General features: G+C 45.1%; 1 protein-coding gene across 4 annotated transcripts in view; it reads left to right on the plus strand.

Annotated features, from left to right (window-relative positions):
• The window catches only part of tnr (tenascin R (restrictin, janusin)), a 171,995-nt gene that overhangs the window by 23,199 nt on the left and 132,501 nt on the right, over positions 1-16,295 (plus strand). The window contains exons 1-2 of one of the 4 annotated variants that reach the window (XM_035420999.1): positions 3,656-3,824; positions 3,940-4,016. The exons of the other annotated variants lie outside the window; for them this stretch is intronic. The gene's annotated coding sequence lies outside the window, so the exon portion shown is untranslated. Of the gene's footprint in view, positions 1-3,655; positions 3,825-3,939; positions 4,017-16,295 lie in introns of those variants that run through there. 4 annotated transcript variants of the gene reach the window in all.

The raw sequence follows: 16,295 nt of genomic DNA on the forward strand, positions 1-16,295 counted from the left end.
TTTAATTTGACTGCTTAGGTCCCTTGCATTCTTTTTTTAAAATTTTTTACACACAGCCAGTGCTCCGTAATTAGCATTAATACAAATGTTATGGCACATAATGAAATAGATTGATAATAACATTTAAATTCTTTATGCTAATTTATACCGCAAAGATTTAGTGTATCTTTCTTTTTTTTTTCTTTGTTGGAATAAAATGACCCAGACCTATTTGCAGAAATCATGTTTGATGGGGTCTAATTAGTAACTGTCATCACTGGCCAGGGACATAGGAAAGAAAAATCATAATTGCTAGCTTTTTTTTAATAAATTGTGCTTCTAGAGGGACCGTTTCAGAGGTGTCGCTGCTGGGTCTGAAACAGTGTCTGGGGGCGAGACCTTTTACTGCAGCAGTTTCTCCCTTTCGTGCCTCAAATATTTTGACGCCTTGACCCCTCGCTCTGTGTGGTAACCATAGGAACCAGCCTCAGCCGCAGTTAAAAGGGCAGTGGGTGAACAGAGGACCTCCCGGGTCTGGCGCGACAAAGGCACGCAGGATTAAAAGAGTCACGCACAGTTTGGCAGCGACGGGCACCGGAGGGTCACGGGTTCAAATCCCGGTTGGAAAGCTGGATCGTTACGTCCTTGAACGCGACGGTGAGCCTCGGCCGAGTTTAGTAGCTGGAGATGTGAGTGTGAGTGCACCTGAGGCGAGTTCGCCTCGCGCCCCAATCGCGTGCCACAGACGCGCCCCGGCCAAGCGGCCCCTCCTCAGGCCGGCGAGCTCGGGCGCCCCAGGGGCAGCTGCGCCGGCCCCGTGCCCGCCGCCGTCCTGGCCGCCAAACAGCGCTGGCGCCGTCCGCTGGGCCCGGCCCAGACACCTGCTCCGCCTGCGATGCGCGGGACGGCATCTGGGCCGCCGCGGGATCCAGACCACCCCCCGGGCTCTTGGGCGGCCCGCCCGAACCACCCCCCAGCCCCCGCCTCCTCTCCCACCTTCACCCCCCGCCCTCGCCCCCCGCCCTCGCCTCACTCCCAAATCCATCCCTTATCCAAGGCGTCGATGGCTTCACTCTCCATCTTCATCCGCACCCGGGACACGGTCAGCGGCGTTTCTCCTCGCTCCAGCGCGATGAAGGATGCCCACCTCGCGCATTTGTCAAAGGGGGGGGGGGGAGGGGTGAAGGCGCCACGCTACTGTGGCGAGGGGGCTGTGGGGGGGGGGGGCGAAGGCGCCACGCTACTGTGGCGAGGGGGCTGTGGGGGGGGGGGGGCCGAAGGCGCCACGCTACTGTGGCGAGGGGGCTGTGGGGAGGGGGGGGGGGGCGAGACAAACAGAGATGAAGAATGCCCCCCCTCGCATCAGACACTGCCTTTTCTACTTTATGGCTACTCGGCAGATGATGCACCCCAGAAGAGACAAATGAGGGCGCTTACAGTGAAAGCCCGCTGGACAGGTAAATCATCCCACCTGGCGTCTCCCGGCACCAGCCAATCAGCTCCTGGCTCTGAGCAGCGAGAGGTGCCGTGATATGACAGCAGGTCAGGGCTGAGTGATTGATTGATCGTGAGAGTTGAAATTTGCGGAGCCAGGTAATCGGATTTAATGGAAGGTTCTTATTTCCCTTTATTGTGGAAGGGTTGTGTGAAGAATGAGGGCGGTTTTCACCAACCAGTGGCATCAAAAATATGGAAAGCATAAACATGCACACACACCCGCACCCGTACACACACACACACACACACACACACACACTTACTTTAGTGAAAGTGCAGCCCTTTTCAAATCCACAACGTTAAAATATGAAATATGAGAGGATGACTTAAGCTAAGTCAGTTAATAAATAACTCCAATTCCCAGCATGCATTTTGAAACAATATGCAATATGAAACATGCATGAAGCCCTCGGTTAAGACTAAGTATTACAACGGGGGCGTAAAAAAACTACAATTTTTAAGTTTCATATAGCCAGCATAATATTCAGAGCCATCAAATCTATGAATATGGCTCTTTCCTGCTTTCACAATGAGTCCTGACATGATTCATAGAAATGGCTGACCTTACTCAACCTGCATACTTCCAGTAGGCCAAAGAAAAGCAGGGATTAAAATTGAATGTCGAAAATGATCGCTGTTCTCAGAAAATGAGTCTACTTTTATTGCGAGCGCAAGTGAATTATTTACTAAAATTTAATTGGAGAACATGTAATAGCAAAGCACAGTAAAAAAAAAATAATACAAATGAACGCAATCATGTAACAGAACAAATAGGGAGCGGACAGCAACACAACTTTAAAAGTGCTAAGCAAGAATTATAATTAGCATTGCTAACTACCAGCAGACACATTCATAACATTTAGCCTTGCAACAAATGAGGTCCATATTTTTCTCAGACACTTAATTACATCGGGAGCACCTCACAGTGGATGCGCTGCTCGTACTGTTCATTTCGCTGGAGGTGAGATTCGCTTTTTCGTCTCGAAACTGCGTGTCGGCTGCGGCTGAGGAAAGACGCCCTGCCGCGCTGTCCTTAATCAGTATGGCCGCGCCGTTGTTCCCCGACGCTCGGCCCTGCGTGGGAATGAATAATGAAACGCGCTGTTTGAAAGTGAACGAAAGTGAAAGGGGTGCTGTGCTCCCCGCGGCGCTGACCGTACCGCAGGGTCGCGGCGCGACTGGCTCCTCCGGAGCCTCCTCTGTGCCAACCAGCCGAAATCTCGGCGGCGCTGCCAGGGACGGAGTAGGGGGTAGCGCTGCTGCCCTGTCCAGCCCAGACATCAGCGCAAAATGGACGCACAGACCCCTTCATCCTTCCGAGTCCCCAAGGCCAAAAGCACCCCCCCCCACTCCCCCCCCCCAATTTTTTGGACAGAAAAGTTTGGCAACCCTGTCTGGTCTCGACGCCTCTTGGCTCAGCACAAGGGTGTGTGGCCCAATGTCTGGGGGGGGGGGGGGGGTGCAGACTGCAATGCTATGCCCTGCTGAAACTCCTGGCTGACAGAGACATAGAAACGGTCCAGGTGTGTGTGTGGGGGGGCGAGGGGGGGGGGGGTAGGGGGTGTTGGCAGGTGACTCGGTCCCATCCATTGCCCAGTGCCACCCCCGCTCGCTTTTATCTCAGGCCCCTGTTCCCTGTCACCGCGGCGGGGCTGTGTCACGGCGGCTCACTCCGGCTCCTCTCTCCCTGCTTTGAAAGCTTTCATAATGGCCCGATTCACTTAGTGCTGCAAAGCCGCTCCTCGCGCCCGCCTAACCTATGGAGAAGGTGCCAGGATATTGAGAGAGGGAGAAAAAAACATTCTCCTCTGGCAGAGGCATTTCAGGGCACTGTTTTGACGAGCAGGTGGTTAAAAGTCTTTATAACCACCGCCCCCCCACTCCCCCACTCCCTCCTCCCCCCTCCCCTCCGCCCAGCCCACCTGGTTCTGTAGTGTGGTGTGATGCCTGGTTCCTCAGAAGGGGAGAGGACCGGTGGATATTGTTTTGGAAGGGTCTGTGTAAAAAAAAAAAAAAAAAAAAAAAAAGAAAAAGAGTACCATGGAGACAGGATGGGAAATGGTTTGATTAATGGCGTTAGAGGTGGAGGGCGGGGGGGGGGGGGGGGGGGGGGGGATGGGGGGGGGATAGGAAGAGGAAGTGGCTCTTCTGAGGCGGGCTGTGGATTGAAGACCCCTCCAGTGAGGGTGTCTGACAGCCGCCGGAGCGACTCCGCGGATCGCGCTCCGCGCTTTTCGCCAAACAGCTTGTAATTAAGGCTAATACCCCCCTCCGGCGGAGAAATAAATCAGCGCGTACCGACGCGAGGGTACGGGGAGACTCGGAGAGATTCCGCCGCGCAGAGTCAGGTTAGTCGATATTCCTCCCTTCCTCCTTCAATTTAAAACCGAAAATGATAATAACACAGTTTATTCCCTTGTTTTTTTTTTTCTGGCTCAATATGTTTAAAAAAAAAAAAAAAAGGAATAATCCAAAATGTGGATACTGTAAGCAGTGCCATATAAGGTGGAGTGACTGTCTGGAAGATTTGTGATAAAAAGGTATGAATTGCTGATCACTTTCAAGAGTTATAGCCTTATTGAGACAGTCAACGTGTTTTCGTATCAGGAAGTGACCAAGTATGTGTGTATGTGTGTGTATGTTTTTGTGTCCGTGTGTACGTGCGTGTGTGTGTGTGTGTGTGTGTGTGTGTGTGCATGTGTGTGTGTGTGTGTGTTACAGTTTTTTTTCATGTGTCTCCCCTAATGTCCCTTGAAATCCAGTTGTGGGCATAACAAGAGGAGAAAAAAAACTAAATCAAAGATTTACATCTAGATAAAAAACTTTGTCTGTATATTCTTTCATTGTTGTAAATGTCCTGCTGAGAGTATTTTGAGAGTGGTTCCCAGGGGAGAAATGTAATTCTCATGTGCTGGTATCCAGATTGTCATACACAGTTCCTGCAAAAAAATATATTCTCAGACGTGACATTATTTTTGATTTCAGAATAAATGTTTTTCAATATCCTGTGGAAAGGTTTTTTTTTTTTTTTTAAATCACTAGATTTTAAATTACCAAGATATTTTTGTCACTGGCATTTTCAAAATACTTCCTTCTAAGATGAAAAAAAAAATCCAATTATCTGAACTGCAAAGGATGTGGATACATCTAGTCCTTAAATATAATTTGTTGTTGCTATCAACTGGAAGTAATGCCTGTGCAAATAGTTTTCTGAATTCATGTCTGGGTATGTCTGGTGAGTTCTAGCACTTTGCGAATAACCAAAATGTATTTTTACTAGTGTGACATTAATTCGCTATTATTATATAAATTATCATTATATCGGTATCTATAGTGGTATTATTTATAGTTTACAGTTTGGTTATTAACGTGAATATCTATATAGCAAATGTAGAAAGCCTGCACTCACAAGGTAACCCTTGAAAAACTGTAAACATTGTTTTTCAAAAATACACAGTAAACGCAAATCGATTTACACGTAGAGGCTATATGAACTCTAATTACCACAATGCATTGTGGCAAAGCTAACACAGCAGCAACTCGGCATGAGCCAGCTTAAACCAACAACAGAGAGAGGGACAGAGACATAACTTGAAAAAGTAAGGTAAGCTTGCGATGAACACATTTTAAATTTGCTCCCCAAAGAAATTCTGACTTCACAGAGCTTGGGGTGTAATTATGCACCCAAGGTCTGATGCATAATTATTGAGCAACCAGCCAGTACAAATTACTGAGCTAGCCACGACAGGCACCTTAGCTGTAGCTGAATGGGGATCTTCAAATGAGCTGTTTTAGTGATGAAACATTTTATTAATCACAGGGACAAATAATCAGAAATCAGAATTAATCATAGGTATCGAGTTTTGATTCCATGACCATACATAACCTTTTAAAAAATGAAATGGAAGTTTCACAGCAAAACTGGAAACATATTTTTGTATTGTTGCATACATAGAAAATGTGATTTCGTTTTTTTTCCCATCGTGTTTTTTTTTTTTTCCCCAGGTGGAAAATTCACCAGAAAAGGTGAATAAGTCCAAATATTCATAGCTGATTAATATTCATCTGTTGCCTCCAGATAAGTGCACCTTGATTGTAGTGCAGTATATCTAGGGGCACATAGTGGTTATTGGTACAAATTGGGAATGCCTGAAGTCCTGAATGCCTGCAAATTTAAGCAAGACTGGAAGTCCTGCACTTAAAAATATAAAAGTTTTTTTTTTTTTTAATAAAATAAGACTCCAAGATTATTTAAAGCAAAGCAGGAAAAAAGCTATATTTCATTTTTATTAACAGTACAGATGGAGCCCCGTCTTTAATAAGAACTTCCAGTTGCCATCTCGGTTGAACTCATGCCTGTAAGTCCTCCATGACATTTGGCTTCACTGAGCATCGCCTTCTCCAAGCCGCTGTGATTAATTGCAAGGTCGCCATCGACAGGAAGGGGCGGTTGTTGCCGCACGCGTAGTGTCGTTGGCCATCTTTGTTCATACTGTAGCTTTTCATTTATCACAAGCTGCTCCACTGCCTGGCAGAGCCTTGCAATTAGTGTAATGGACTCTGGCTTGAAGACGTTTGCCACAGCACCACCATTAATATGCTGATTCGTCTTCTTCCCAGTCCGTACAGGGGACGCCGGTCCGCTGCCAAATACGACAGGCATTGGTCTGGATTCTTTTTCTCCCGGAGAAATGTGTTTAATTATTTATTTACTCGTTTATTTTTGCTTCGAGAATGGGAAGATGTGTTTCCTTCATGTATTGTTGGATTCTGATAGTGGAAAAAAACCTGATCGAAAAAAATACTTGCATTTAAACTAATACTAGCTCTTTAAACTAACTAAAACTATACTGAAATTTAACTCTAGATCGTACATAAATCTGATTGTAGGCATGTTTCGGGAATGAGGCCCATTGATATTTATAAACCTTTGTTGTAAATTTGTCGTAAAAATGTGCGCGCCTCTATTGAAGCTCCAGACCATATGTACAAACTCTTCCTTGTGGCTGTTCAGCTGTATTGCAGGCATGAGACACGGTTTTCAGTCTACAGCCATGCTATTTGAAGAGCATAAAGTGTGTACGAAAGGGACAGTGTAAATGCATCAGTTCAGTTGTTTAAAAGCAATAGCAATATGTAAATAACAGTAAAAATCCATCTAAAAGGCCATTAATTCCAACATGCCATTAACGTGGGCTGTATTAACATCCAGTGCAGTTAAGCCAGCTCCGGAATAACATGAATAATTGAGCCGAGACATTAAAATATTGTATTAAACCAACAGGAGAGGAGCAAAATGTGAATTACTGCACTCCACGACAAAGTGCAAATGTGTTTGAAGTCAATGGCACGTGATGGCACTAGCAGCTAGAAGAAATAACATGCAAATTGCTTTGCACTTGTAAAAATATGAACTCGTTACAGACATGACTACAAAACCGTACGTGTGAGCTGTTCACATTAGAGACCGTGGCTGCGCCAGCGCTGTGGGAAGACCTCAGGATCGGAGCGGTAGACCGTGAGCACGGTTTTAGGGACCGGGCGGATTCCTTCCCGTGCACATGAGGGTGAATGAATGAGGGGGACGACTCGTTATCGTTTACCCAGAGCAAATCCACCCAAATTCTATGCATGAGGCCCCATGTGAATACACACTGCAGCCCTTTGGTGTTTTCAACAAAAAAAATTTTTTTCACCTTGTCAACACCTCTCACCTCTGTACATTCAGCAGCTGTGGAAATAGCTCTCTCGGAAGTTTGAATGCAATTTTGAGGTGCGAACATGGACATAGAAATAATTCTTTGCACAGAAATATGATAACTTGTAGCGATACCCATTTAGATCTTTCATTAGATACTCTGGGTCATGGATCTAAAGGTGGTTTGGCAGATTTTAAAATGGTCAGTGTGCTTCCATGGGTTTTTGTAATGTACATTTTCCAGACATTTAAAAAAAACATCTTTTTAGCCAGATTTCAGCCTTGTTTCAATAAATAAAAGTGTGTCTTTATCTTTTAATCAAAAATGTACGTGAGTGATTTTCTTCACACACATATTTTGACCAGTTCAAACGTTACCAAAGTAGAAGAAAAATAAAATAAATAACAATATGAAATGAAAATAGTAACACTGTTCTTCACACATTAATTTATCAGTCAAAGTATTGAAAGTCTCACTCTCAATGCTTATTTCAGTATTCAAACCAACACTGTCTGATTTTTTACTTCTATGCCATATTTCATTTACCACAGGAAATCTGACGGTGTACTTAAAAAAGAGCAACCAGGTGAGTTATTCTTATCTTCAGAATGTGATGTCAAATTTCTCTCCATGAGCGGCAAAAATCTGTGGTTTCCATGGTAACTTTAGGAGAAGTGAAACTCTTGGTTTCTCTGGCCCCGGTAGAGTTGATTATACTGAGGATATTCCATTTCCAACATTCATAATTAACAGATGAGCTTTTTGAATGACTGGAGTTATTCGGATGATTTGAAATTGGGCATGGATACAAGTCGGCGTGGATATAGAGAAAATGAGATTGCCGGGGCAAGATTATTGGGCTGTTGTGTGAACATAACATGACTCCTCACTGGGGTTTCGTATTGGTTATATGAAATAAAACAGACCTGGTTTCACTGATGTGATCATGCAAATTTGTTTTGCAGGCAAGGCGCCTTAACATTCATAATCTGGTGCCCTATCCGGATATGATATAAGGCTTTCAGTTGAGATGCACGGTGCATTGCAAAGAGAAAGAGAACAGAAAAAAAAACTCTTCTAAGGAAGTGACTTTGCAGTTGTCAAGGGCAGGTGTCAAAAGGTAAAAGGGCAAACAAGCGTTTCTCTGCAGCATGATGACATCAGCTTCACCGCTTTTTTTCCTGAGGTATCCCTTGCGGGATTGGGGGGGGGGGGGGGGGGGGGGGGGGGGGGGCTCACTGAATGGTCAGGGAGGGGTTTGGGTGGGGTGTGGGGGATGGGGGGGGCAGATTGGCGAGGTGAAGCTTGCTGAGTGGTCAGGGAGGGGTTTGGGTGTGGGGGCGGATGAAGTTTGCTGAATGGTCAGGGAGGGGTTTGGGAGGGCGGGGTGAAGCTTGCTGAATGGTCAGGTAGTGGGGCGTGCTCAGCCAGGACACGGCGAGCTCAGTTGGGACACCCCCGTAAAAAGAGGCCAGGTAACTTCAGAGGGAGGTCAAGGGGGCTACCGTCGTGTTGAGCTCAGTGTGTGATAAGGGAATGAAAACGACTTGTAGAATTGAGACGGAACTGCACCAAGGTCAGCAGTAAACACTGATAACAAATACTCTCATGCACACACAGCATAAGGACATGGCTCGCATCTTTGTTGTTTGTTGAACCTTTGATAACCTTTTTGATAACCTTTTCAATTTTATTAAAATAAAATTGCCATTTCAAGAGGTGAAAAAATAGATCACTCACAGGGGAAAAATACAGAGACGGAGCTACTGGTGCTCTCAATCGAAAGCTAAATTGTTAATATTCAGTCGGGGTTGGTTGGTGCCGGTACACAAGAAGCTGGCTGTGTATTTCTGCCAAGACGTTCCATGGTTGAGAAAGACACCGGAATGAGTCAAATGATAAGCTCTACAAAGTTGGTATTTGTTCATTGAATTCTGAATGAAAAGTACTGTATGTCTTGTCATTTTTCATTATAATTAGACAGTGGTATTCAATTTATATCTTCAGATTAGAATAATTAAAAAGAAACTTGGTGATAGACAAAATTTGAAGAGATATTCGAAAAACTTTTTAGATTTTGATTTAGATTATAAAACATTATAAAAGTCTTGCCAATATGAAGTTGTAAGGATTCTATATTAGAATTTAACTGAAACCATATTTTTAGGTTGCGCCAGTTTGGATTTGACAGATTGACATTTTAATCTTCCTGTGGGAAGAGCGTTTGCACTTATGTACATATTCATTCATTCAATATATTACATCTAATTTTTCTTGTGTCCAGAGTTTGACTTCTGGGCTGTTATCTATCTTAATCCATCAATCCATCATTGCATCCTGGTTGTGTGGCATCTTATAAACTCTAGTGCCAAATATAAGAAATGTATTTGATGAATTTATACAGAATAATGCATTTTCTGAACAATTTGGAGCTGCAAACTCAAAAACTTGGGTTGTTTCACATTATTTTATGGTTACAGGCATAACTCTTGGCTCTGTAAATTGTAACTGGACAGATTTTCATTTCTTTGAGGAAGAAAGTTTTCACATTCTGCAGGGAATTACTAAAAAAGATTTTTTAAAAACAGGGCTAATATTGTGAAAGTGGTAGCAGGCTTTGAAGATTCTTCAAGTTCAGCGTTGTACAACCCTGTTCCTGGAGATCTACCATCCCCGAGGTTTCCATTTCCACCCTAATTTGGCACACTAGATTCTACTAATTAGCCGCTCAATGAGATCTCCAGCTGTTGAAGGGGAAGCAGTTTGTTTGAGTTGGAGTGAAAACCTGCAGGATTGTACATCTCCAGGAACAGGGTTTGGTAGCCCTGCTCTTGGTAATTGGATGGCTGTAATCTGCTTCTACCCACCACAATGCATGAATCTTCTGAGAGAAAAAAACACTTAATTTAACATAACTTTAAATAAAGGGCATTAGAAATAAAAAATAAAGAAACAACCCATACTGATAACCTTATACCCCACCCAATTGAGCTACCCCCAAACAACACCAACCCCCATACCACCTACAACATAACCAGAGCATTAAAAAAGCAAGGGAAAAAAACAAAGACCACACAAAGAGAGAGGGAGGGAGGGAGAGAGAGAGAGAGAGAGAGAGCAGTGGCTGATTCTTAACACAATGTTATTCTGCTCGAGTGTAAAAGTGTGATTATCTCACCGTGAAAGAAGACTGTTTTTTTTTTCTTTCTGGAATGTTTGTAAGCCCCGTCAAGTGTTGGCAAATGATCTCCTCACAGCCTACAATGCGGTGATTGTTGACCAGATACGGTTGGGCTTGTAAGAAAATCAGCGAGACTGTGTGCAGTCTCTGCCGTTTTTTAAAAATTTATTCATTTATTTTTTTTCCCGAAGTGCATTTATCCTGTTTATGAAAGAGGCGAAACTCTCTCGTCCCGAAACTCCTGGGATTCGCGAAGCGTATGAAGAGTGACGGCTCACCGGCTTTCAAAGAAGAAGAAAAACATCTGATACGCGCTTGTTAGCTGGTGGGCTCCCCGGGGATTTTTCGCCGAGAGAAAGTGAATTAGGCGTCTTAACTTCTCCCTTTCAGGGGCTGCCTTTTCGACGGCTCCCTTGTGCATTCTGGGAAATATGTCCGTCAGAGCTTTTGGGATGTCGGGGGGGGCCATAAATTACCCGTGCCCCTCGAACCCGGTGCTCCTCCCAATAAGCCACACGCGCCCCCCGTGCTGTTGCGTTTGGATAAAGACGAGGCACAGGACGGCTATAAGGTGGGGGGTGGGGGGGGGTCCATAAAATTGCCCATCTTCCCCCCCCCCCCCCCCTGCACACTATCTGTTTTATGGCTCTACAACAAATCACCTTGCCCTTGTCACAAAGCGACAGCACGACATCTCATATCACAAGTGCCTACTGTACTCTGGAAATCTCGGCATACAAGGAATTTTTCTTTTTTTGTTGAGTTGATTTTGTTTTAAGATTACTTGGGGGAGAAAACTAATAACATGGCCACTGAGCCCTGTTTTTTCCTCCGTTTGACTGGGATTAATGAAGTGTGCGTTTCTCTCCTTAATTATTTGCGGAAGATTGGTTTTACTTATTAAATGTTTGTCGCTATCAAATTAGAATTTGTTTATCCCATTCCACAGACTCTGCGTTGCAGAAATTAGTCACATTTTTTTGTTTTTCTTTGACAAGGGGTAATTGTAGTGTGAAACAAAGAATAACCAGGCTACATGTTATTGAACTCACTTGGCTTCAGACCAATACTCACTCTCTTTATTTCAAATTTTTACTTATATTCTCCTTATTATTTGTTTATCCATTAACTATAGCGAACAAATTTGTGAAAGGATTAAAAGAAAATGTATACCATCAATCGTATAGGAAATTTCAAGATTGCTGTCTGCAAGTTGATTTCTACTACTTCTATCAACGGTGATCTATTTTTATTTTATTTTTTCAGTATCAGTTCAAAATGACCATCTTCTGATCAAATGAACGAGCTCTTCACTAATAACACCCAGAAACAATCCGCTTGTATCCTTACTCTTTTTTTCCCTGTCCTCCAGTTATCATACGCACAGATGGCAATGTGTGGATGATTAAAGCAATTACTCTCCATTGTTAATGTTTCTTTGGAGTTCAGATTGCTCACGCTCCGGCTCATGTTCCTGTCCGCGGCCCATAATGCACTGTGAAGAGGGTCTCTCTTCTCCGACCTCCTGCCTGTTAGTGCTAGGCTGCCGCGTCGTTAAAACAGATTTAAATCCCAGGCCGTTAAACGCAAACCAGCTTAGGGTAAAATGAATAGGCTGCTCTCCTGGATTTAATTCAACATTCGTCCGTGATCTTTCTCGCTATACAAACAGGTTTTTTTTTTTTCTCATTCATTTTTTGGTGGTCACTGAACTCACGGTGTTTGAGGAGAAAGGGGTTTAACTCAGGTATTGATTTGAATAAAAGTATAGCTTGCCTTCAATAGATCATAATATAATAATATGAAAAGGCTGTGTAGCTGAATGCATAAAGAGGGACCGATAGATAAAATTGCAGATCTTTGTGTGCGGTCTGTCTCAGCGGTGTAGTACAGGAGTGGAGAGTTCCTGTCCCAGCTCCAACATGCAAGCTCTATTTCACTAATGACAATAACGTTTAGATTCAATCAGCATTTGCCTGTGCGGAACCTTTTATTACTTTTTAATAAAAAGTAAACAAAATATTGTGCAATTATTTCATGAAAATTATTTTAAATAAAATGCCAGTACAAATGTTGATTGAGTCTACCTTCCCCCCCCCCCCCCGAGCGCATTTTTACAGTAGACAGAGAACATTTTCGCAAATACAGTCTGTCTGTTGAATTGTCTGCACTGAGGCTTGTTGTGATTTGAAAACAGACTGGTCCCAGTTGTCGTATTTATACCCTGCGGTGGAGACCAGCAGAGGTATGCTTCTCCCTCCTGGTCCTGGATCCTTCTGCATACCTGTTTAAAGCAGCCCCATGTGCCAGCCGAGGGTGGGGAGACAGACCGTATTTCTCCGCGCCAACAGGGGATTACTCGCGATGGATCCTCCTGCGTCAAATGCGGACCGTTGGGGCTGAGTTATTCTGGGCGAAGAGGCAGATGGCGGTGCGTTCGCTTCTCTGGGACGACGTGCTTTGCGAGGCTTAGTTAGCGCTCTGTTCAAACCGTCTGACTTTGCGGCCATATTTTACAAATTTGCTCTCAGTTCGATTGAGAGGGTAGTAAATGCAGCACCACCATTTGTTTGGGCTTTATTTTTTTCCGGGAGGTTATCATGGGAAGTGTGGTAGCAATTACTAATATATTAATTGGTGTACTATATTTACCCCTCAGTATTGATTCACTGTTGTCCATATTTGTTCTCATCCATTTTTTGTTTTGTTTTGATGCTTCTTTACTCCACTCATATGAAATGGCCTATAGTCTATGGTCATGGTCCTCTCCCAGGAGGAAAAAATGGCTTCTCCCCTTCAAGTGAGGGGGAGTAACTGCCCCAGGCAGAGGAGCTCAAGTATCTCAGAGTCTTATTCACGAGTACAAAAGGGTTCGGGAGATCGACCGTCATGTGGGTGCAGCGGCCACAGTAATGCGGGCATTGTATTGAAAGGAGTCGATTGAGGCGGTTCGGACATCTGGTTCGGGTGCCTCTTGGTCGCCTCCCTCTGGGGGTGTTCCGGGCACAGCCACCGGGGAGGAGACCCCGGGGCAGACCTAGGACACGCTGGAGGGATTATATCCACAGGCGGCTGGCTTGGGATCGCCTTGGGATTCCCCAGGATGAGTTGGAGGAAGGCGCTGGGGAGAGGGACATTTGGGCTGCTCTGCTTGCCCCGTTGCCACCGCGACCCTGGTTTAGACTAAACGGTTAGAAAATTTACTTCCTTTTTAACACTGGGAAAGTTCCGTGGTTACGCTGTGTTTATACAGTTTCGTGGCGGGTGCATTTAGTTATCTTTGCGGAAGTGCATCGTCATTTCCCTTTCTAACAACACATTTGTCTGAATTCAGTCAGCAGTTGTCCTGAGTTTTGCTTCCTGATTTAAATGAAACTGTTTGTTGCTTTTCGTCACAAGTGCCGCTTCGCGGGGAAAAGAGATCGCCAAATTCGGTTAGCCAAACTATGTTTGTCAAGAAAAACCCAAACACTTACTTAATTGCCAGTCAATGCTAAAGATTCAGTCTGGGCCATCAAACAGATTGTCAGCGTTTTGGCTGAGAAGTTTTCTACTGAGAATCCATCTGGTTGAAATTATTTGCCTGAAATGATTATCTCCTCCTGTAAAGCCCTGTGATTGAAAAAAAAAAAAAAAAACATTTGTTAATATTTCTACTGACAGTCCATCTGTTGTGTTCAACATGATTTTGGCCAAAATAGGCCTACGACATGAGAAGTGCAGAAATCCATTGCTGACCCACAGCCCTGAAGCTAACTATGTTTTGGGTTCAGTATTTAATATTTAAAGGATGACTAATACCAGGGAAAAAGTTTAGGAATCTCTGCAATATGCCTCAATTCTCTCCAAGCCTCTCAAGTGCCTGTTTAATAATACTAATGACACGGCTATCACTACTACTATTGTGTGTGTGTGTGTGTGTGTGTGTGTGTGCGTGCGTGTGTGTGTAGGTATGTACGTTTGCGTGTGTGTGGGTGTGCATGTGCGTGTGTGTGTGTGCGGGTGCGAGTGCATGCATGAGCATGTGTGTGTGTGTGTGTGTGTGTGTGTGTGTGTGCATGCGTGTGTGTGTGTGTGTGTGTGTGTGTGTGTGTGCATGCGTGTGTGTATCCATGCGCGGCAGCAGCCAAGCAGCAGTGTTTGATTCTCCAGTTGCAGCCCGAGTCGGCCGCAAGCGCAGGTAGTGTGCATGGAGCGCAGGTAGTGTGCGTGGAGCGCAGGTAGTGTGCGTGGAGCCCAGGTAGTGTGCGTGGACCCCAGGTAGTGTCCGTGGAGCGCAGGTAGTGTGCGTGGAGCGCAGGTAGTGTGCGCGGAGCGCAGGTAGTGTGCGCGGAGCGCAGGTAGTGTGCGCGGAGCGCAGGTAGTGTGCGCGGAGCGCAGGTAGTGTGCGCGGAGCACAGGTGAGCGCGCGGCTGCAATTAAACGCGCAGCGGGTGGCCTCGTCCCGACGCCGCCGCAGGAGAAGCTCTCTTCTGTTTACGTTATTGTAGCACTTGAATGGGTCCTAATCATTTCCTTCGGTGAGGGGAGGTATCGACCCACTAAAAATATCTGCTGCTCTCGCGGAGAGATGAGCACGGCGGTGAGGATCAATAGCCGCACTGCCCCCCCCCCCCCCCCCCCTTTCTGTCCAGCTCTTCTGATTGGCCGGGCAGCGGGAGCGAGTTAGATGGATGGACCGGGGGGGCCTCAATCGATAGCCATCCCTGCTCCGAGAGCGGAGAGACCAGAGGGACGGTAAACGCAGGGGGAACAAAACTCTGCGCGCTGGAAGAAAGCCTGTTTGGTCAAATAAATTAGTTGGAGGGCCGGGGGGAGGAGGTAGGGGTTGGGGTTGTTTGTGGGGGGGTGGGGGTGTGTGTGGTTTGTTTTGGCTGCTGGCCGGCTCCTGGTTCCTGCCCTGCGGCCCCTTGGCCCCAGTTAAACAGCCCTAACCACACACATCACACACACGCACACAGATACACACATAAACACACACACAAACACAGACGCAAACTCACACACACCCACACACACACACACACGCGTACATACATGCACACACACACCCACGTAAACACACACACATATCCACACATACATACACACACTCACACACACATACACTCACAGATACACACACACACACACACACACACACACATATTCTCATCACTGCATTATATCTTGTGTTCGCTGGTGTGACTCTGGTGAGGATATAATGGGACAGGGGATATAATGGGGTATCTGATCGTGAAAAGCGCATCAGTTCGGATGATGTTATTTCAATGAATACGATTGTTCTTACAGCCCCATTCACCTCTGCAATGCTAAACATATACGTTATCCAGGATACATGCATGCCTTGACTGGAAAGTAGCAACCTGGGACACTGACTGGTGGCAACAAGCACATATTAGAAAGAAATGTGATACATTTCTTTTATAGTTTTATAGATAAATGCATCTTCAAATACTGGACATAAGTAATTGTATTTCTACGTATGTCATAAATCTCCCATAGATTCTTGTTCAGTTTGTAATAGGCTTGTAATAAGGCATGATAGATGTTTTTCATAAAGTTTCTGTCCTATATTGATATGCAATCACTCTGCATCATGAAATAGCATCATGGCTATTGAGGGCACAAAGATGAGATGTTAACTGTTGGGAATCACTTCCATTTTTTGGTATGAAATGACACAAACGCACGTTCATTTAGCAGTTTTGAAACAGAATATGTCAATATCGTCATGCCACGTGTGCTTGTAAAATTGACTTTGCTGAACATCCGGCTGCTGGCCTTGGTGAGATGCTAACCCAGGCAAACTGAGTGGAATTGATTGTGGAGAATAATTAATCATGGTCAGAGTCTCTAAAGGGCAGCTGGGCTGTGTGTGTGTGTATGAGTGTGTGTGTGTGTACATGTGTGTGCATGTGTGTGTGTGTGTGTGTGAG

Source organism: Anguilla anguilla, chromosome 6, assembly GCF_013347855.1.
Source record: "Anguilla anguilla isolate fAngAng1 chromosome 6, fAngAng1.pri, whole genome shotgun sequence".
In the NCBI taxonomy this organism is placed as follows: Eukaryota; Metazoa; Chordata; class Actinopteri; order Anguilliformes; family Anguillidae; genus Anguilla; species Anguilla anguilla.